This window comes from Ptiloglossa arizonensis, chromosome 2 (genome assembly GCF_051014685.1).
Source record: "Ptiloglossa arizonensis isolate GNS036 chromosome 2, iyPtiAriz1_principal, whole genome shotgun sequence".
NCBI classification, from domain to species: Eukaryota; Metazoa; Arthropoda; class Insecta; order Hymenoptera; family Colletidae; genus Ptiloglossa; species Ptiloglossa arizonensis.
In genome coordinates, this window is record NC_135049.1 from 2,318,397 (window position 1) to 2,339,334 (window position 20,938).

Below are 20,938 nucleotides of genomic sequence, written 5' to 3' on the forward strand. Positions count from 1 at the left end.
GTTTTAGATTTAACCCGCGGATTCAATTTTCGAAATAATAATATTCTTAATATTTCTGAATTGTAAAAACGATGCTCAGAATAAAACAAAAAATTAATAAAAAGAAACAATCCTCTGAGATGTGCACATACAAAAATCGATGTTCGTATACTTGAACAAAAATTCCGTTGCGGAAATAAAATTCTTTTACAAAGATCTATACATTTTAAATAATTTCTACAACAGCAAAACGATGATTCAAATGTCATATTTCAATTGAATACAGAACTCTTGTTCGACTTGGCGTGGAATGATGGAATGATCCACACACAAAGTTTAAAAGACTTATTCGGTCAAAACTAATTCCATTCAAATTACAATAGACAATATTTCAATGGTTTGAAGTTTCAGTCTTTCAGTATGCTTTCAAATGCAGATAAAAAAATACGTCCTGTATAAATAATGGTCAAAACGAAGTAAATTATTTTGAATATTTGAATCATATTTACAAATTTTGCATAGACTTCTGTCTTTATTTACGTGTATTCAAAAGCGTTGATAGAACTAAGATGTATATAAATCGTAGTAGTAATATATTTATTTGTAATAAATTACTTTTATAGAATATTCGTTAAATAATGGCGTTCGAACTGATACTAACGTGATCTAACTTTTGCTTCTTTGGAAGTTTGTGATTTTTGTATAATTGGAGAATATTTCCATTAACTTCGATTTAAAGTATGCTACTTTACAAGGGAGTTGTACTGTTTCACGAATGTATTCAAACATTTGCTGTGAAAAACATTAATAAACAATATACGTGAAAGAAATAATTGTCGTTTCTGCTATACATATTTATCCGCTACACTTACAAGTTTTGAGATTCAATGTTTATCAACATGTGCAACTATAATAAATGAAAATTGTTCAAATTGTTTGAATTTATGCGCTTAAGCTCAGATTTTACTCGCAACAACTATAATTGATATCATTGTTCACGCATCGGTACGCACGTCGAGTACTTTTAGATTTGTGCTTGCAATCGCATTTCTTTGTGAAACGTTTCTGTATAAAACTAAGACTGAAAATGATAATCGAACGTTAGAAAAGGGCAACAAGTGAAAGAGAAAGAGACCCGAGAGTCAAGGAGTCAAGGTTTTGATCCTTTTTGAGTAAAACTTCTACCATCGCATATGTGAGGCTTCTTGATTAAAATTAAATCAAACACGTTATAATTTGGATTATACGAATTTAATAAGTAATAATTACTTTCTCACCAACATAACTATATTGTCACATTTTAGAAGTATTAATGGATACTATTAAATAAAAGTACAATTTTTCATACATATATATATATAAATAATATTTGTCTATTTATTCTACAATATATCAACAGGATCAATGAGTTAACTTTAAACGTAGTATACACATGCATAAAAGGGGAATCTAAGGCATTGTAGATAGTTACAAGAGTCATAATCTATTCAATATGTTCTATTTACGAACATTAATAATTACGGCTATTATCTTACAATTATATAACTGAATATTAAAGTTTGTTATTATATAATTAGTATACATACCTAATAATCGTATAAATTATTATTCAATATTTATATTGAGACAGAAAGGATATTATTGAAACGTAACGTACCTGAAAATGAAAAGTATGCAATGAAAAATAAAAAAAGAAGAATCAATATAAATAACAATATAAAATAATATATCATAATATAATACATATATGTTAACACGTGTCTACTATTAGTCCGAATTTCGTTGAATCAAGGTATTATTTTCAATACTATTCTAGTATCTGCATAATGTCCTGTTTAGTTTCTTCGTTTATTGTTATTAAATTAATGCTTTCGGATATTGGTCTCTTTACGTCGGCTTCTGCAATATCATTGATTATTTTACAATGTTGTACAATTTTTAAATCTGCTTTAAACGATTAATCGTTTTCTCACATTAACAAATTTTTCTCTAAGAAATCTGTGGATATATGGAATTTTGAAAAATTTCCGGTTTTTTCTAAATTAAAATTTTCTATTCCTGCATTTAATAATCTTCCACATGTTTGTAATTCTTTTAAAAGAATTTTTTACTTATAAATTTTTTGAACCTTGTACAAGATACATTTTTGTATTTAGTGATAATGTTGTATTAAAAAAGATAAAGCTGTACTTTCTGGTGTGAGGTACCACAAATTCCTCCCTCTGCCCGTTTAATCCCATTCGGCTAATGATTTGATCAGTCTTTCCGTAATCATAGAATTTTTGCAAAAATTGTAACCTTTGATGCGGTGCCATTGAAGGATTTAGAGCACTAAACTAAGTTTAAATATGCAGGGTGTCGTGTAACTGGTAGTACAAACAGAAAGGTGGTAATTGTACAGGAAAATCTGTATCGAAAACATTAAATAAAAGTTTTTCATACGCGACTTTGCTTTCGAAAAAAATGGCTTTGAAAGTTTTTCGGGTACATGTGCATTTAATGGAACTCAACGTACTTCGTGTAGATTATCTGTACTAAAGTTTGTAAATATTCTCAATGCTCCTACGCGAGGACACAAACAAGACCAAATGTTTACTTTTCATAAATTTTTTCAATTTAAAAATTATTGGGTAATGTCCACATTTTTGCACACACAATTGTAAGACAAGAGTAAGAATGACACAAAAAGGCATAACGTCGACATTATTTACAAGCAGATTAAGTAACACGCAATGTTTTTGAAATATCCGATTGTAGGAATACTATACAGCGAAATCAAATGCAAACTTTTAAAGCCATTTTTCTTGGAAACATAGCCTCTTTTTGTATATTTTTCATTTAGTTTTTCATGTAGAATCACCATATTTCCGCTTGTACCAACAGTTACATGACACCCTGTATAAACAAGCTAAAATCATTTCTAAATTTTTTACTCCTACCATTTTTTCTTCGATTAATAACAATTTTTGACGGAACAAAAATATTTGATATGATATATATATATATATATATATATGGCTTTTACCATCCACCTAACAAGGTGGAAAGCTTCAGGTATGCGAAAGGGCAAGTTCCTCTAATAAAAATAATCATAAGTTCGAGGAATTCTGTATAATCATCTATTAGTTGCTTTTCTTTTTACGTCTTTAAACGAAAGTCTAATTTTAAATTTATGTCCTGAAATTTCACATGTAATAATCATCTCCTATATTTAACCAGAAATACGATATATTAATTTTTGATTAAGTTCTTTAAAATGTTTTGACACAGGGATTTACATATTTTTACTTCGATTAGATTTCTTAAGATGATTTTATATAATATATATAGTAACGACAGAGCAAATATCTTCCCATATTTGTAGATCATATGTCACAATTTTATCGCTTTAACTTTATCTACTGAATCTCAATCTTGTAATAATCGATGTATTACATAGTGCAACAAATTACAACTTTTTTTCTATTTTGCGACATCCATTGGGTGATTCTTATAATATTTATCATCCCAAACACGAATCCAGAAGCAGAATTGCTCTATCGCTCTCAGTTTTCGAAAAACATACATTTTTGTAAAAGCCCAGGATTTTTCTATCAAACTGAGGTATTACGTGAAAATTAAAAACGTTAGAATCTTTGGTTTCATTTTAAATAATAGAGGAGAGTTTTCCGAATCTAATGGTATAGAAGTTATTAATTAAAAAAGTATCGATATAGGCAGTTCTTACAAATTATTTTTGCATATTTATGAAAAGTTCTATATCTAGCACGGAAACTATACACCAGATAGATACTGTAGACTTTTTTGAGGAAGCAAGCACTCAATAGAAGTGTCGAAATGGTTTTCCATTCGAACAGGTCGAGAAAATATCCGTGCGCAACTTGTGCATAGCATTTGCCGCCATACGAGCGGCATTCGTCGCTCGGTTGTCTCGACTCAGCAGTGCCGTAGCTACACGTAATTGATGCCGATAAGTATCGGTTCTTTGTGGATACCAATTTCTTTACAAATTTCCCTATAACAATATCGCTCCACTGAATTTCTATAATGCATATAATTCTTTATTTTCTTTATTTCGAAGTTGAATTGATAAACATGTTTTGGGTTTTGTGGAACTATAGAAGAAAAGAGAATACATGAAATACTTACATCTCTTATCGAGCCCAATTTAGAAACGTATTCGCCGTGCTTAACATTCGTAGTTTGTTTTTTTTCTTCTCACTTATTAATGTCAAACAATAATCGGATAACATTGCAAGCACATCTTTGGTACTATATCGTTTTTTTAATTTTGCAATGTCTTGATGAAATCGTTCACCCTGTTCATCACTCATTACACCAAAATTTGATGAAAAACAATCTAAATGAGAATGCAAAAAGTAGAGTTTTAACGACATATTGCAACCAAGTTCTTTACATAATTCTAAAAGTTCTTCTACAATGGAAACATAGTTATCTGCTTTATGATTTCCGAAGAAATTTTCGATAGTTTTTCTAAAACAGATCCATACTTATTTTTTTGCACTGTCTAATTTCCCTATAAAATTTTGATCTTTCATCAATTTTTTTTATCTGAGGTCCAATGAGTATCCCTTCATTCATTTTTACTTCTGATATAGATGGGAATTTAGTTTTCGAATAAGCAAAACTGGATCCAGATTTAACCATAGCTTTTACAAAGTTTTTCATAATTCCTAATTTGATGTATAAGGATGGTAAAAACACTTTTTCCGGATCAACTAGATTATTGTGCATCACATATTTTTGCTTCCGGAATAAATTGTTGTCGCGGTGTCCAACCTTTTCTGACATAGTGTTATTTCCTTGTTTTGCTGTCCCTGTCACACAAAAAGCAGCAATATTTACTAATACCCCATCTGTAGTCCAAGTATTACCCGGATAACTTTCAAATCGTCGCAAACATGTCACTTATAGTAATTATAGAGAATTTTGGACAAAATTGTCTCAAAAGTATCGTAAGATTCCTTCAATTTTGTAGTGTATGCAATTGGAATTGAGGGGTACACATTTCCGTTACGTAGCAACACTGCTTTTAAACTGGTTTTGGATGAATCTATAAATAAACGTCATTGTTCTGGTTCATATTGGAAACCGAATGTTTTCATTAATAAATTTATGCTTGTGCAGAAGCAAAGTTCTTCGTCTACACAAAGGTATTGCTCAACGTATGACGACAAGTCCTAAAATGCGTGACTTTTGTTTGCGCTTGAAATAAGTTACAGCCTTGTAAACGAGATATTAGAAGTTCTGATTGATTTTTTGTTAATTGTAAGTCTTGAATGAAGTTATTAAGATCTTCTCGATTTAACAAATGTGGTTTACAGAATGGCAAAGAAACTTCATTTATATATTTTTCAATTTCTTCCTCATCAACTGGGGTAGTGATCTCACTGTTTTCTTGGAAATTTGATATCATTTGTGGTACCATTGCTATTGGTAACTACTCGGAATGTGCAATAGAAGGGGTTGCTGAAAGTGCATTTGTATAGTTGATTTTCTTTTTTAATCTAATACTTTGCAATTTCCTGTCATTCGGGAAATTGTTGTAGCGGTTAAGTCAATAACACGTATTTTGATGCTTCCGCACTAGGAAGCACCTGTACAGTGATGACAATGTATGTTGTTAACGAAAAAGGTCGTTTGCATGTTTCCTGTGTAGTATTTTAGAAAAATTTGTTGCGTATAAGTTCCTGGCTAAATCATTAAGGTGATTTTCCAATCGTGTTTTATATTTGCCACATAGTCGTTCTATTTCTTCCGATATTGACTTAATTCTAAGATCTTTTCATAATTCATCGTTATGTATACATGTACATGTATATCATGGTGCATTGGCGACCGTTCTAAGAATAATTTGGTTGCCATACCCCATAGTTCAATGCCATATGTCCAGATTGGACAATTTGTTGTCTGCGTTAAGCTTGGAGTTCATCTGGTAAATCATATACTTTTCCTTTTAATGCAAATCTGATCGAGCTTGGCCCGTATGTGCTACTTCCACGGGAGTCTCGAATCCAGGTGCATACTCAGGTACTTAATTATCTTCGTTCTTCTTTTTTTAAGGTGAACGTAATGTGACATCGATAAAAGCGTATAATATGGTTTCTTCCGTAGTCTGCCTCGTGGTAAGCTAGTTTTAATTTTATAAATATTTGAACTGATATTTTGAATTTTCATGAACAATATTCTATTTTCGAGGTACGATTTTAGGAGGTGGTATTAAGATGCAGTTGACTACAGTTGAATTTTGTCTAGAAGGCCCTTGCGCTATACTTTATCAAAATTTTTCAATGTAACAAAAAGAGAACTGTGCATCATTTCGTTTGTTCTAAAGTTAAATTTCGTTAGTTAATCTGTGAATTTGTTCAATGGTAGCAAATTTATTTCTAAAACCGGCTTAGTGCGATGGAATTAATTTTTTTCGTTAATTATTTTCTTGATTTCGTAGCAGTTATTTAAGGATTAAGCCATTGATTAGGTCAACGCCAGGAGTTCTACGGTTTCGAGTTTCAGCATTGAATTTTATAACTTCTTTTATCATACATCTTGGGATGTCTTAAATGTTGGCGTCAGTTGAATTTTCCGAAACTTCGCTTAGAATATCTCTAGAGGTGCACATCAAGTTGGGTTTGAAAGTATTTGCTAGGTATTCACTAAAGGCAGTAACTTTTTCAAAGGTACTTCTTGCCCAGTGTTCGGAATTGCGTTTAATTTATATCTTTAAAAGGAATTTAATCAAATTTCAGCAGCTAGATTTCCGTTATACAAAACCTAGCCTAGTCCGCGGTTTTTCTAGACATTCCGGAACGTTTGACGACTCACGGCCGCTTCTTATATCAACCCCTTCAAGAAGGGTTTTTGCCTTACCGTTTACGTAAGGTAACCTAGGTAAACCTAACAGTTTCTTTCCAGAAAGGTCGACTACTGCAATCGGTTGAATCATCAAACGTTTTCGAATCTTTAGAATCCGGCTAAATCCAGAATACTTGCGTTTCGTGAATTACTAATGTAAACGTGCAATTGTACATACACAACCAACACAAACATCGAGATGACTCACTACCTACGACGGTTAAATTCCGTCCGCCTACCGATTGCCGATACCGAAATCGCAGCCAATCAGCACTTACGTTATCCCATTTTTGCACGAAGTGTGGCGTCGTGCAATCTAGCCGCGGTACCGCTGGTCAATCGTAAAGCAGGAGTCACCTGGTAAGAGTCGAAAACAATAGTCAGAGATACAATCGAAGAAGATAGTAAATTACAAAGTAAGAGAACCGTGCGCAGTTTCGAATGCGTTAGTCGCCCAAACAGTTTTGGACAACGGTCGAACGCCCGTGATCAGAGACTTCACAATCTCTGATCTCATTTCAAAGCGTTTGCACCTAGTGAACTAGCTGAAAAGTCGCGTTTTGCTAATCAACGTGATGTGTACTATCTGAAGATCCGGTTCTATCAAACATCGTTATCGGAGTCTTGACGACATATTTGATGGCTCTGCTCTCTGTATTTTGAATTACGTTGGTAAAATTTATGACTGCTGTTACAATCTGCTCTGGTATCCTTAGGAAGATATTACAATTTGTATTTTCCTTTATCTACCTTTTAAATTTACTCAAATTTGTACTATTATTGCACAAAAAAGAAGTTACTTCGTTAAATATCGATTTATATAAGTAATGGATTTTAACATCGAAGAGTGATCGGAGCTAAAGTCATAGTAAGATTGAACATCGAAATAAGTTTTGTGAAGTTCTTTGATAACCGCGAAGTTTAATAGGTTTTTTTTTTTTTATCTTGTGGTGACCGCCAGTATGTAGGTTCGTCAATTATTACTGTATTATAGTCTCTACCGGCGGTGAATTTATTTCTTAACCAGTTAAAAAGGTTAGGGGCAATAAACGGTGATGTTGCCATGTATTGTGTGAATAATCACGACAGTAGCTTGTATCTGAATGTCTATGATTGAGTTATGTGTATTACGTTTGATAGTAATAGTTGATCCACCGCGTGCTCCACCGGATGAATGCTTGGTATCGTAAACATTATAAAAAGATAGTTTAATATAATTCTTAACAGCGAAGTGCGTTTCTACGACGAGTATTACATTCGATTTTAGGACTAGAATTACTTTACTATAGATTTCAGTGATGTAAACTTGAACTTTGACTCGATCACCTTTTAATTCTTTTGATGTGAATTTCTTGTTTGTTATTTTGTTTAATAATAGGATAAGGGGCTCAATGATTTGGACTTTAATGTAAATTGATGGAGGTTTTGATTGCGATTTACTACCGATTTCTATTACAGGATTTTCTGGTAGATATTCTGATGATTCATCGATAACTTCTGGTAATATACTGCAAAGATTCTCACCAGTCGTGTTAAATAACCGTTTGTTATTCGGTCATCATCTGATATATTTGTCGTCAGCTTAATAGGCTAGTTTTAAATTGGTATTTCCTATTGGTGCTATTTGGAAATTCAACTCGTCGTTAGGCAAGTTTCAAATACACTTTTGCTTTTTTGTTTATAAATGCACTCGCACAAAATTCGCTTGATTCGCATAATCCTGTTTCCGTAAACAGTTCAAGCGAAACCGATTACAGTTCGTAGCTTATAAATATCTGTAAGATGTACTGTCTTTTACTCCATAAATATCTTACTTTATTAAATTTATAGCGGTCGTTATTAAGCGTGTATTCTCATGAACAGTTACTGAAATTTTATCCAATTATTTATATAAAATATTTAATGAACACGCCAAAATACTGTGTGATTTATTTTCATTTATTTTGTTGCGTTAGTATATATTTTACACATCCAAGTTTTATTTATGAAATAAACAGTCACGATGAAGTATGATTTTTGAGATTAGAATATATAACGTACTTTCCAATACGAATTTTATTTCGTAATGTCCACTAAGAGATTCTAATAGATTTTTTAAACACGAATCCCAAACAAAATTGCTTTATTGCACTCAGTTTTCGAAAAATTCAAATTTTTACGTGAAAACTGATACGTGGATACGTGGCTGGTAAATTAACACCGATTACTATAAAATGTATGTATTTAATAACTAGAATTGCACAAGGACTTTGGTTATTACTTTTCTAAACACGTGTTCTCTTTGGTCCGGTTCTTATAAAAAATCCATAGATGAGGTTTCTGACTTCTTTTCTTCGTCTTTCAATGAAATCGGAAGTCTATTGATCGCTCTGTTGGTGAACGAATTTGAATGCTTAATTGTCGTACAACCGTCACAACTAAAAAAGTTAGAAAGTTCTTATTGGTTCTGAAAGGTAGAAGAAATTGTTACTGTTCATAAAATATGTATAAATGGAATATGCTGCATGTATGAATATCCAGCGACATTCTATCAATATTAATATTATACTTGATATTATACTCGTTATACTTGAACTTTAATATAATGTCATATACCTAATGCAGTATATGAATTCGTTTCCCTTTTAAAGTTTAAAAATTAACTAAATCCGGTGGCTTTATCTTTTTTATCGTCTAAGTTTTTCTTCATTAGTAATAAAAGCAGCATGTAGCTCGTTAGGATGGAAAATTGTTACACTTATTTGTATATACATTTAACTTGTACATTCTTGTATAACGCTTTGTTGCCGATATACAGTGGAATTGATGCCATTGTTTTTGGAACGTTATTTTACCGTCTTTGAATGATATTGATATTCAATTTTTTCAACACAATTGAATCCCGTATGTCCAAATTGAAATAAGAACAAACTTCTACAATAGGAATTTGTTGCGTGGCGTTAGAGATTTCCATCCAAGGATTCAATTTAACTTTTTCATTCTAAGGTATACTTCTGTTTTTTCCATTGTTAAAGGTTGTTTCCACATAAATCTTTTATCAAGGTGCATTCTTCGATATTTCGCATATTTTGTTGTTTTCAATGCTTCATTATCTAATGTCACTTGCAAAGATGTAACATGCCTGGTCCACGTGTGTTGATTTACTGGCATTTATTTTAATTTTCCATTCCTTAACCCAAGTTGCAATCTCGCCCAAAGTTTTTTTAAGTAGGTATATTTATTGCATTGAGAGGGTTTCCGTGCTATGCTAAAATTGCTGCCACGAGCATACGTTACCATTGTTATGTCTTCTCTATAAGAAAGATCTGCTGTGAATATTTGTTACAAGATCAATCCCAAAATGCTATCGTGTGGAATTCCAACCTACATAGGATAATGTTCAGATACACTATCGTTATAACTTGCATCAAAGAATCTTTCACTTAGATAAGATTTTATTAAGTCGTCCGTTAAATTCGTGCCATGGTGTGTTTATACTTCTCGCGTTATGTTTTATAAACATACAGAGATAGAAAAACTTGGGTGACTAAATTGCTGTGCTACAGTTTAGTCTGTAGAAGGTATTCGAAGGTCACAGATCGTGGAGTTATACAAATTTTATATTTAATCACCCGGTAAAATAACGAGTGAAATGTATGTTCATTTTCATCATCTCGTGTTGTATTCCGAAAAAGGAATGCGGCAACAAGTGTGACAAATAACATTTGTGTCGTTTACGGGGAAAGTGTTTTATCGGCTAGTACGAGCAGAGAGTGATGTGATCGATTTCGGAAGGAAAATTTTAATCTGAAAGATAAGCCACGAGCTGTTGAGACCGGCGAAAACAGAATTCGTAATCTGGTGAACGAAACGAGGAAGTTGTCGGTGCGAAAAATGTCACAAATGCTAAAGGTGTCAAAATCATAGGTATGTATCGTGCGTGATTGATTTGATGATACTTGAAAGGAATTCGGGCAGAGTGGGAAATGCACGCTTCGTCTCAAACGCATTTTCCGACGTAGCGTTAGGATTGGCGAAAGTACTCACGTATAATAATTAGAGTGCTAACAAAGAAAAGAAATGAGATGTACCGAGGCAAGTGAGACGTGCAGAGCGATAGGTGAATATTATAACATTGGCGTAGATTCCAAGGATCTAAGTGGAATACTATTATTAACGTATTATAAAATTTCTTTACTTTTTATTACGTGTACAATAATAGAAAATCAAACAAGTATTTATTAATTTTATAAAATTCTTTTAACAAGGAACAAATTATTTTGAATTAATATTTCGAGTTTAATACTGCAAGGTAAATACAAAATCTCCCTTTCAAGCTTTTCATTCAGAAGAACACAAGCTTCTTTGAATCGTCCAGTATTTGATGATGTGGTGTTACAATAAAGTGTGACACTATATTTTATATTGGCAAATTTAAAAAGATGCGAAACAACGAATTGTTTGAAAAAGGTATAAAAAATGATCATTTTTTAACACAGTGTTTAAACAAATTTATATTTTGCAAAACGATTTGGAAGCTTAAATTCATTATTCAAAAGTACGCAAGTTTTGTTTATGCAACTTTTTTCTAGGTCTCATCATTTTCGAAATATGTGTTTTCTCCTCCAAATTTGAGGGCTGATTTCACACCCTGGATATGAATAATAGTAGATAAAAAAAATACGTGTTAAATATTTTTCAAAGAACTATATCGTGTGTAAATTTCATTAAAATCGGTGATTTACACACAAATGATGTTTCTTGTAAGTAGTTTTAAGGGAGTAGGATAGTTTGATGAGTCTAAAACTTTCTATTAAACTTTGGAGAAACGATACAAAATAGTACATATATGATTGACATAAGCTTCTGGTTTATTTTATCACATTATAAAGTATGTGAAATAATATTAAAAAAATAAAAAAAAAAACTCTTATTTAACTTTCTGACAGCATCCTTTTACATAACTGTTTTTTAAATTGCCTATCGGTGTGCATTATTCCAGCTAAACAACAAAAAATTTAAAATATTTTACGAGTACACAGTATTCTTTAGGCGTTGATGATCGAACATTTCCATTTTTGTGAAAATTATTAAAACAGCACATATTTGTAGTTAATGTATTGAGTATAAAGCAAAAATTTCTACGTTTTTTGTTACACTCTAACAAAATTCGACCGGCAATATTTATTAAATGTTACATTAAAAATACGTACCAAATTTCATAGTAATCGGTTAGTTAGATTTCGAGATATCTTGCGCAGCGTTTCTAAAAACCCAGTTTCGAGAAAAACGCGTTTAATGTTTCGAAACATTAATTTTCATATGTATCCTTCACTTACCACTAATCAGCTGCTCCGTTTTTTTGCAGTCGCATTTGTTGAAGCCGCTTTGTCCTCAATTTCATAGGGATTCTATGGACGTTTTCTTTTCCGTGTCCCGTTTACACGAGCAGTTGATGCTCGCATATCTTTTTTATTTAACTCTTTCGATTTATCTATAACGAATACTTTTCACGGAATGTAAACCTCTCTATCAAAACAATGTTCATTGCTACGCTGGCAAAACCAGTCTGGCTACAAGAATTTCGAATTTGTATTACTGAAGCGTTAAAATCAAATTTACAAAAAAGGGGAAAGATACAATGGTTAATCATTGTACTATTAGAATTCATAGAAATGGCCTTACACGCTTCGAACAATGAAAAACTTTCAGCCAAGGACCGATGCATCGCGATAAGCAGGTGGGGTTTTTTTTTGTTATTTTATTTCCAAGATTTATTTTTTTTTTTTAATTTCAAACTGTCCCAACCCCTTAAGTTATTGACACTGTTTATTTAGATATCTTCCACCAAAAAACTTTGATAAGTTTTGGGGGAGTTTGTGTTTTTTAGTGAAAATAATAAACTTGGTTTTATATGGAAAGAATCTGAATCCTGTTCTTTTTTATCTTATTTTTCCGCTACAGGTAAGAATGAGATCGTCTGGGAACAAGTTTCCTTGGATCAAGAGTTTTATAGTTTTTGTTGTGTCATTGATTTCTAGTAGAAAGAAAATGACGCTGATTACCAATTCTTATGGTACTCCATTTTCAAATTTGTGTTTAGCTGAAAAGGCAACCGTTTTTCCTGATCTGTACGAATCTTCTTTTAAGGAAGTTCTTTTTTTTTATAAAAGCAAACATGTGATCTTTCATTCCTAGAAAGTCAGGGTGCTGATAATTTTTATCCTCTGTATTGTATCATACGCTTTCTCCATGTCCAGACATATTTTATTAAGATGTTTGTCATTTAGAAACGCTTCACGTACACTTGTTTCGAAAGAAAGTCAAGAAGAAAGCTCGAGTGAAGCCTTGGCTCCTACCGTAGTATAGGACCGGCGAAATTAAGTGCGCCGAGTTTCAAGATGGAAACAGAACTGAACTCCTATATTCAAGATCAGGAGGTTTTTATATGTTTTGGAGAGCAGTTTGTGGTGTACGTGACTGTGGGTACGTCTACTTGTTGGTGTCGTTCCCTTGGAATTTAGACCGGGTAGGGCATCTTTACATTTACTTGGAGTTTTAACTTAGATAGGCAGTCTTTACATATATTCGGAGTTTTCGACTAGATAGGCCATCGTTTTTATTTGGAGTTCAGACAAGATAAAGCTGTGTTCACATTTCCATCGACGAAATTTCGCTGGCACTGCGTTTCGTCGCCATTGTTCATATACCGACAAGTTGAAATCATCGACAGATGTTTACATCGTCCCTCGTTTAATCGAAAAATATTATTATCTTGCATATTTTATTTGGAATAAAAAAAATGGGTACGTTAAGTGAAGGTGAAAATACTGTAAATCAAGTCAAAATTCTTTTGTCTACTTACGATAAACCTAAAATTTTTATTGACGGCTTCGTGAATAAAAAGTGTAGAAATAGAGACAATCTGTTTTACTGGGTTTGCAAAAGAAGTGGTAAGAACGAAAACATTTGCGAGTGTAAAGCAATAGTAAATGCAGTATTTGTAAATGGAGAATATATTATTCGTTCTCATAATCCTATGAGTCACAATCGTGCACCAGAAGCAAAACGATCTCAAATTACAACAATTCGCAATATAATGAAGGAACTAGCTGTGGTTACTGATGAGAGATTATGCAAAATTGTTAGAAATATGGCTTTAGAAGTGGATAAACTTATTCCACCACAACTTCCAAGTAATAGTGCTTTGAAACAGCTGTTATTATGCAAACAAAGAAAAAATAAAGAACCGCGAAATATTGACGAATTTAATTTATCGGACAATGTGTTGAATACTTTGAATGAAAATCCTTTCGTAAAAATTTATAAGAGAAGAATCTGAATGTATAAGAGTATTTACAATAGATAACAATATCAAGATACTAGAACAAAAGGAAACTTGGTTTGCAGATGGAACATTCATCACGGTACCTACGATTTTCAAGTAACCATATATGTCTAGGAAAGGAAAATCATGTTATCCCTGTTATGTGTGCACTGCTGACATCGAAGTGATAGACTACAAATTATTATTAGACAATATTTCCCATTGAGCCCAAAATTTAGACATTGCATTACAATCTAAGTTTGTCTAAGTTTGAAAATGCTCTGATATATGCAATCAGATCCGTATTTCTAAGCCTGTTTTTCTTTTATTTGTTAGAATGTATATCATAAAATTCAGAGTAGTGGACTAGCCAGAAAATATGGTACAGATAAGGTGTTTAGCAACACGATAAGGCATATACCGTGCTTTGCATTTTTAAAACCCGAAGAAATTCTCAATGCCTTCGAAAATTTAAAAGCTGCGATACCCCTGAAGTTGAAAAAATTATTAAATCGCTTGATAAATATTACGTAATTGGCGTGGTTAGTCGTGGAAGTAACAGCAAACTATTAATTCAACTTCCATATTTGTCAACAAAAATGTTGTCAGTATATGACAACAGTTTGTATGGTTTCCACGAACACAAAATTCTATTTAATCATCGCAGCGACGATAGCATTATCTGGTCGACAACCATAATGTTATATTATTGAAAATAATAAAAGGAATTAAAAAGGAACAAGCTGTTATTAAGCGGTGAACCATTTCGAAAAAGAAGAAGAAAAGATGAAAGAAGAGAAGAAAGAATCCGTAGAATAATGACAAATCGCGAGACTTATACAGAAATGAATTTCCTTAAAGCATTGGCATAAAATATATTCTTGTAATTCCATTGATGGCTAATAAAGTATATAAATTAATATTTGATTTATGACAATTAACAAATGTTTATGACATTAACAATTCATGTTAACATACTTTCAATTTCAATTACCCAAGTAGAATTAACACTTAATTTATAGTACATAATAAACTTTTACGTTATTTAATAAAGTAGTAAATATTAACATGATGATTGTTTCTTATTGTTACCTCTCTCTTCCTCATTGTTATCTCAAATGTATAAAAAAGTTAATCGTCGGCAACAGTATTTAATTAATCAACAATGTATTAAATATATACATGTATAATAATTATAAATAAAGGTAGTTATCGGTGAAATGAGTATTGACAGTAAAACGATGTAAATATCTGTCGGTAATTTCAAGGTGTCGGTATATAAACAATGTCGACAAAACGCGGTGTCAACAAAATCGTGTCGATGAAATAAAAGTGGATATTTTCAAACTAACTCGTTTTATGTTACGGGTAACTTTGATATCCGGTTACTTGAAAATAGTTTAAATCATGTTTCACTTTTTATCTACAAATATTTGTATTCTTTATCGAATGGTTTATCGTTTATCTTTTATAGTTCTTTTTGTACGTTGCAATTTTTACAGTTGGCAAGATGAAATCAGTTACGTAGTACACATTTAGTCGAAAGATAACCTTAACCTTTGATATATTCGCTTGTTCGATAGTTCTCTGCATATTTTACAGTATTTTAACCGTTTTCGTTTCGAACCAATTCGAATAAATGATTCATTTTGTTTGACATTTGAAGCATCCTATTTACTATGATTTGATCCAGTTCAGACGTAATTATCGATTGGAACGAAGCATTTAGCAATGTACAGGCTATCTTAAAATCATCGAATAAGATAGGCAACGTAATATTGTTTATTGTTCTATCAAAGTATTTGAAACGTTTTTTTATCCATCCATTAGACTTCTTCGATATATCGATTTTTGGTTACAAATCGGGACTTATTTATCTGTGTTCCCGTCAAATTCCTTCGTTGTGCGCCTGGAAATACAGGCATCTTAGCTATGTGCTGTTTTTTTTTTTTTTTTTTTTTTGATAATTCAGTTATGGAGTCAAAAAAACGCGGCCAACAAGAGAAACATCACCCACTTCGAACTGATTTTACATATTGATTTGAAGTTCGTTTAATATGGAGGTGTTAATTCTTATTTCCAGGATGTGGCTCCCAAATATCTACTATATATCCATCTGTACACACTGCTATAATTGGTCTTTTTAAATTACGATACTTATGTTCACTATATGAAGTACACTTACACTTTTGAATAAAAATGTAAATTCCATCTAATACGAATATTATGTGATCTCCCATTAGTGCATGAAGGCGTTTAGTGATTTTTAGTTCGATGATTGACTAATTCTTCGCGGTCGTTTAATGAAGGAAGATGTAACGCACAAAATTGTTGCAAAGGATACCGCCCAATACTTTGACAATAAATACTTGCTGCATGCCTTTTGATGTATCAGCAATTAGCAAGTTCGTCGAAAGTATAGCCACGTCAAAGGCGTGAAAGATATACTCCTAATTCTAATTCTTTGTTCCGAGTACGAGAATCATGGCTTACAAGTCTTAAGATGTCATTCTGACATCTTAAGACGTAAGATGGCGATGGCAAGATATAAGATGGCCAGCTGTATTTAACAATCCCATGGACTTCTGTTTTATTAATTTAGTTGCCATAATTTGTTTTTACTATTTTACTAATTTGTATATTTGATATCCATGGGACATCGCTACTGTAGTAATTATTCAGTAGTAATTATTCACCTCACTTTTTATTAATATTTCGCACATATTTAGCTGCCAGAATTTGACGACTAATCAACACTTGTAAGAGCTCTTATATATTTAACAATGTGAAAATTTTAAATTCAAGATAAAAACATTATAGGGATATTACTTGTGTTCCAATTGAAAGTCCGACCGCGAGTCAATTAAACACAACTTGAGACTTAAAGGTCGACTTAACCCTACCTGTTTAGCTTTACCTATATTTCGATTGCGTCCAGGAGACTTGGAACGAGTTTGTTAAGGTAAACCTGTACTCGTCGTTAGTCTCTCATACTGATTTGAGCGATTTCATCCGTCTCTGTGGATCTGTATTCGTTACAAAAAATTATTTGTCCTACTTTAAAGTATCTGCGTGAATGCACGTATATGTATGTATATAGATTTGTAACAGTAATAATTTAATTACCGACATCGCGCCGGTAACTAAGTTCGGGTAGAGACTAAACACATTCTTTTGTTTTATAATGTAATCAGAATGCTTATCAAGAATTGAGCCAGACGCGTTAGAGAACGATTTGAGACGAGAGTGCGCAACGAGCAAGCAACGACAGGGTTTTTAAATTGTACACTTAGAAAAATATTAAACGCTTTATTTTTTAAATTGTGATGAAATATACGGCATTTGCTACAAAATTATTTTCCTCGTCCGTGTTTACGGATAGCAAAATGAAGTATTTAATACCATGTGGAAAAGTTAACCTATCCTATCACGTGGCAGAGCTAACCTATTCCACCACGTGGCAGAGCTAACCTATTCCACCACGTGGCAGAGCTAATCTATTCCACCACGCGTCAAGTATATTGGTAAACAGTAGCCTCGCAATAAATTACTAAATTACTTCTCACCCCAACGCAATTTAGTTTACGTAATACTAACACTGTTACTTTATGTTTACGTTTGCGGAGCTCACGATACATGTCAACGGTTCGTAAGCATTTCCACTACTAGTCTGAATGTCGTTTTCGTCTATAATAGTATTGTTCAGGCAATGTTTGACGTTGTGTACTTTCTTTCTGTGGTTGAGACAAATTTGTTCATTCGCGGTGGTAAAGATTCTACGTACAATATCGTCTATCGTGATTGTAGACGTATTTAAGATTGTCTTTGTATGTTCAGAGTTTAGATACGGGATAGTCCACCTTCAGCGATGCCACCTAGAGATATTTTTATTACTTGTAATAATATCAAACATTTTTTTTTTTCGTAGATTATGCGCGAAAACAAAAGACTGCTACAGTCCATGCCCTTGAAATGACCTTCAATTTGTATAATTAAAATCAAACATGAAATTTATTTCCATTGGGTTCATAGACCTCAAAAATAACGAGAGATAACCAGCCGATGTAAATAATAATGTTTACTATTGCACAAAGTCTTTAAGAATTCTCAAAGACTGGAGCATCAGTCGAGCACGAGTTTGTAAAATATTTATACATTTCTTATTTACGTATTATATTAAGTGTTCAAAATGATGTTCCTCCAGAACGATACATAGTTTCATTACTTACGGCAGCACAAGATGTAATTATTTTTTGTTTTATATAATCTGGTCTTGTAGATCGATCTCTATAAATATCTTCTATTAATTTTCCCCACAAAAAGAATCTAGTGGCGTAAGATCCAGTGAGCAAGGTGGCTATGCTGTAGTATAATACTACTGTGGCGGCTTCTGGAGGGTGATGAACGGTGATAATGATTTTGTTACACTTCTCGGTTTGTCCCGATGCCAAATCTTGTCTTACTACATTTAGTGAAGCTTTACGATTACAGTCCAAAAGAATTGATAACGAATTTTTCCGATTTTACGTTTTATAATTAGTTTAGTGATTATCGAGAGTCGCGTTTCTTTACGTTCGCGTTCACGTTCGCTTTTGCTGTTTTCCCCAAAAGAATTCTTTGAAGGAACTGTTTAAATTATAGACTCAAGTGCAGTTAAAGATGTAGTGCATCTTGATGTTGCTAGCATAGCCTTGTCGGTAGATTTCGTTGCTCCCAGAATTGTCGCAACGAATATCTGTAATATGTTAAAATAGACCTTAATGCATTTGCTTTCTTTTATACTTTTATTTTTCTGTCATTCTGCTATTTTACATTACTTGCGTTTTATTTCCCAGTTCCGGTGATTCCTCGTTTAACTTTCGAGCAGTCTTGAATCTGAACATGTGACGACCAAACTTCTACGAGAGCGAATGAATGACATTTTCAAACTTTTCTACCCTGTCGCTTTCTCGGCTTTCCGACGATTCTCCCTACTTACTTTCCATTTCTGTTTTCTACTTTTTTCTATCCCATATCTGTCCTCATCTTTTCATACTAATTTTAAGGACGCTTGTTCGGCGCCAAAAGAGATCTGAGTACGGAGAGTTCAATTCAAGGTTCACGCGTACAAGACTTTAGACTGGTTGGATGTGTGACCAATAAAATCGGAGTACTTTTAAAAAGTGCAAGTGTGGTTTCTTTAACGTTCTCACCTATTTTCTACATTTCAATGTTTATATTATGCGTTCCACCAGTAATCGATTTTTTGATCGCATTCATTTGGAACAGTGACTTCACAAAGTTCAAAGTTTATTCGAAGTTAATATTTAAGTAGTGATTTATTAAGTGTTTTACTTTAGCGAGAATGTATTTATATTGTATAAATATTAAAATGTCTGCAAATTCTTCAATGCAAAGTGTTGTAAATCCATGTCTAAAAATGATGACTCGAAAACAGTTATTTAACGTAATGCAGAAATGTGGCGATTGAACATCCATAAAAAATTGGAATATTTAGAAGAGCATTTGCTACATTTGCAAAATTATACATAACAAGAACTTCAAACGTTTAAACATCAATTTTCGCATGTGAAGTCGGAATTTAAACGAAGGTGGTTACCTTCTAATAAAAGAAAGTCAGTTTAAAACAAAAAACGAAAAATGGCTGGAAGGAACAATAAAAATTTCTGTAAAAAGTCACAAATCAGGAAAACCCTTTTTTGATTTGACTGATCGTTTTAGTAAACTAAAAAAGACTGAATATCTTCAAAAATTCGTCAGTACTGTAGAATTATTATATTCAACCCAATCGAAATTGAAAGCTTCTGGTCAAGTGGATGCTGCTGCCTCGTTAAAAGATATTACAAATTTTCCTAATTTGGCAAAGCAGTACAGAAAAGGTCCTTCTCATACTATTCAAGAAAGTCGGAAACAATTGCCACCTCTACAAGCACTTTGTCTGTTTGTTGAGATAAGATTAAGAAAGGTCAAACAATCAGTACCAAATAATAAGAAGCTATGATAAAATATTTCTTCCTTGCTACAGTCTTCTTCCAAAAGCTAAAACTGGCTGTTACCCTCCACAAGAAGCATTTACAATAACAGAAACATTTGCAGAGATACAAATGCAAGACCTGTTAGATTATACGGCTACTCGTTTGTTGATATATTTAAACGAAATATTATATATGTAATTTAAATGATATGAGACCACTTCGCTGCAATTGATATATAAATGGGGATCTAATGGATTTCAACAATCGGAATATAAACAGAAATTTGTACGTAGCAGTGATTCAGACGTGAATGTATTTTAAAGTCCTTTTGTACCATACAAAAGAACTTGTTCAACTGATATGCACCAAAAATAATAAAATAATCTGACAAAATCCCACACCATCCTTATCCACATACAATATTTAAAGGAGTCTACGCATATAATTGCCCGGAAAAATAAAGTATTTTCCAAGGAAAATAGCAAATCTGGAGAAACTGAAAATAGAAGAAAATAGAAACATATTCGTAGAATACAAATTATTGTTAACTATGGTTGATGGGAAGGTGTGCAATACTGCCACAAATACAAAATCTACGATGAAGTTTTTTATATTTGATGTTAAATTCAAAAGAATTTAACAAGTTATCCGTAATGGAAGAAGTGAATCCAAACTTATCACAGTTTGGACTGTCAATTTTATATGCCAAGATCTGTTTATTGGAAAATTGGTTAAACTTCTCCTGTGAATTACCAATAACTAAGTAGCAAACAAAAAATAAGGAAGACAAAATAGTAATTCAAAG

The 20,938-nt window shown here is 32.5% G+C and overlaps 1 protein-coding gene across 30 annotated transcripts in view; it reads left to right on the plus strand.

The window, feature by feature from the left end:
- Positions 1-20,938, plus strand: part of LOC143143860 (tubulin monoglutamylase TTLL4) — a 554,572-nt gene that overhangs the window by 518,570 nt on the left and 15,064 nt on the right. The gene's annotated exons all lie outside the window — the stretch shown is intronic.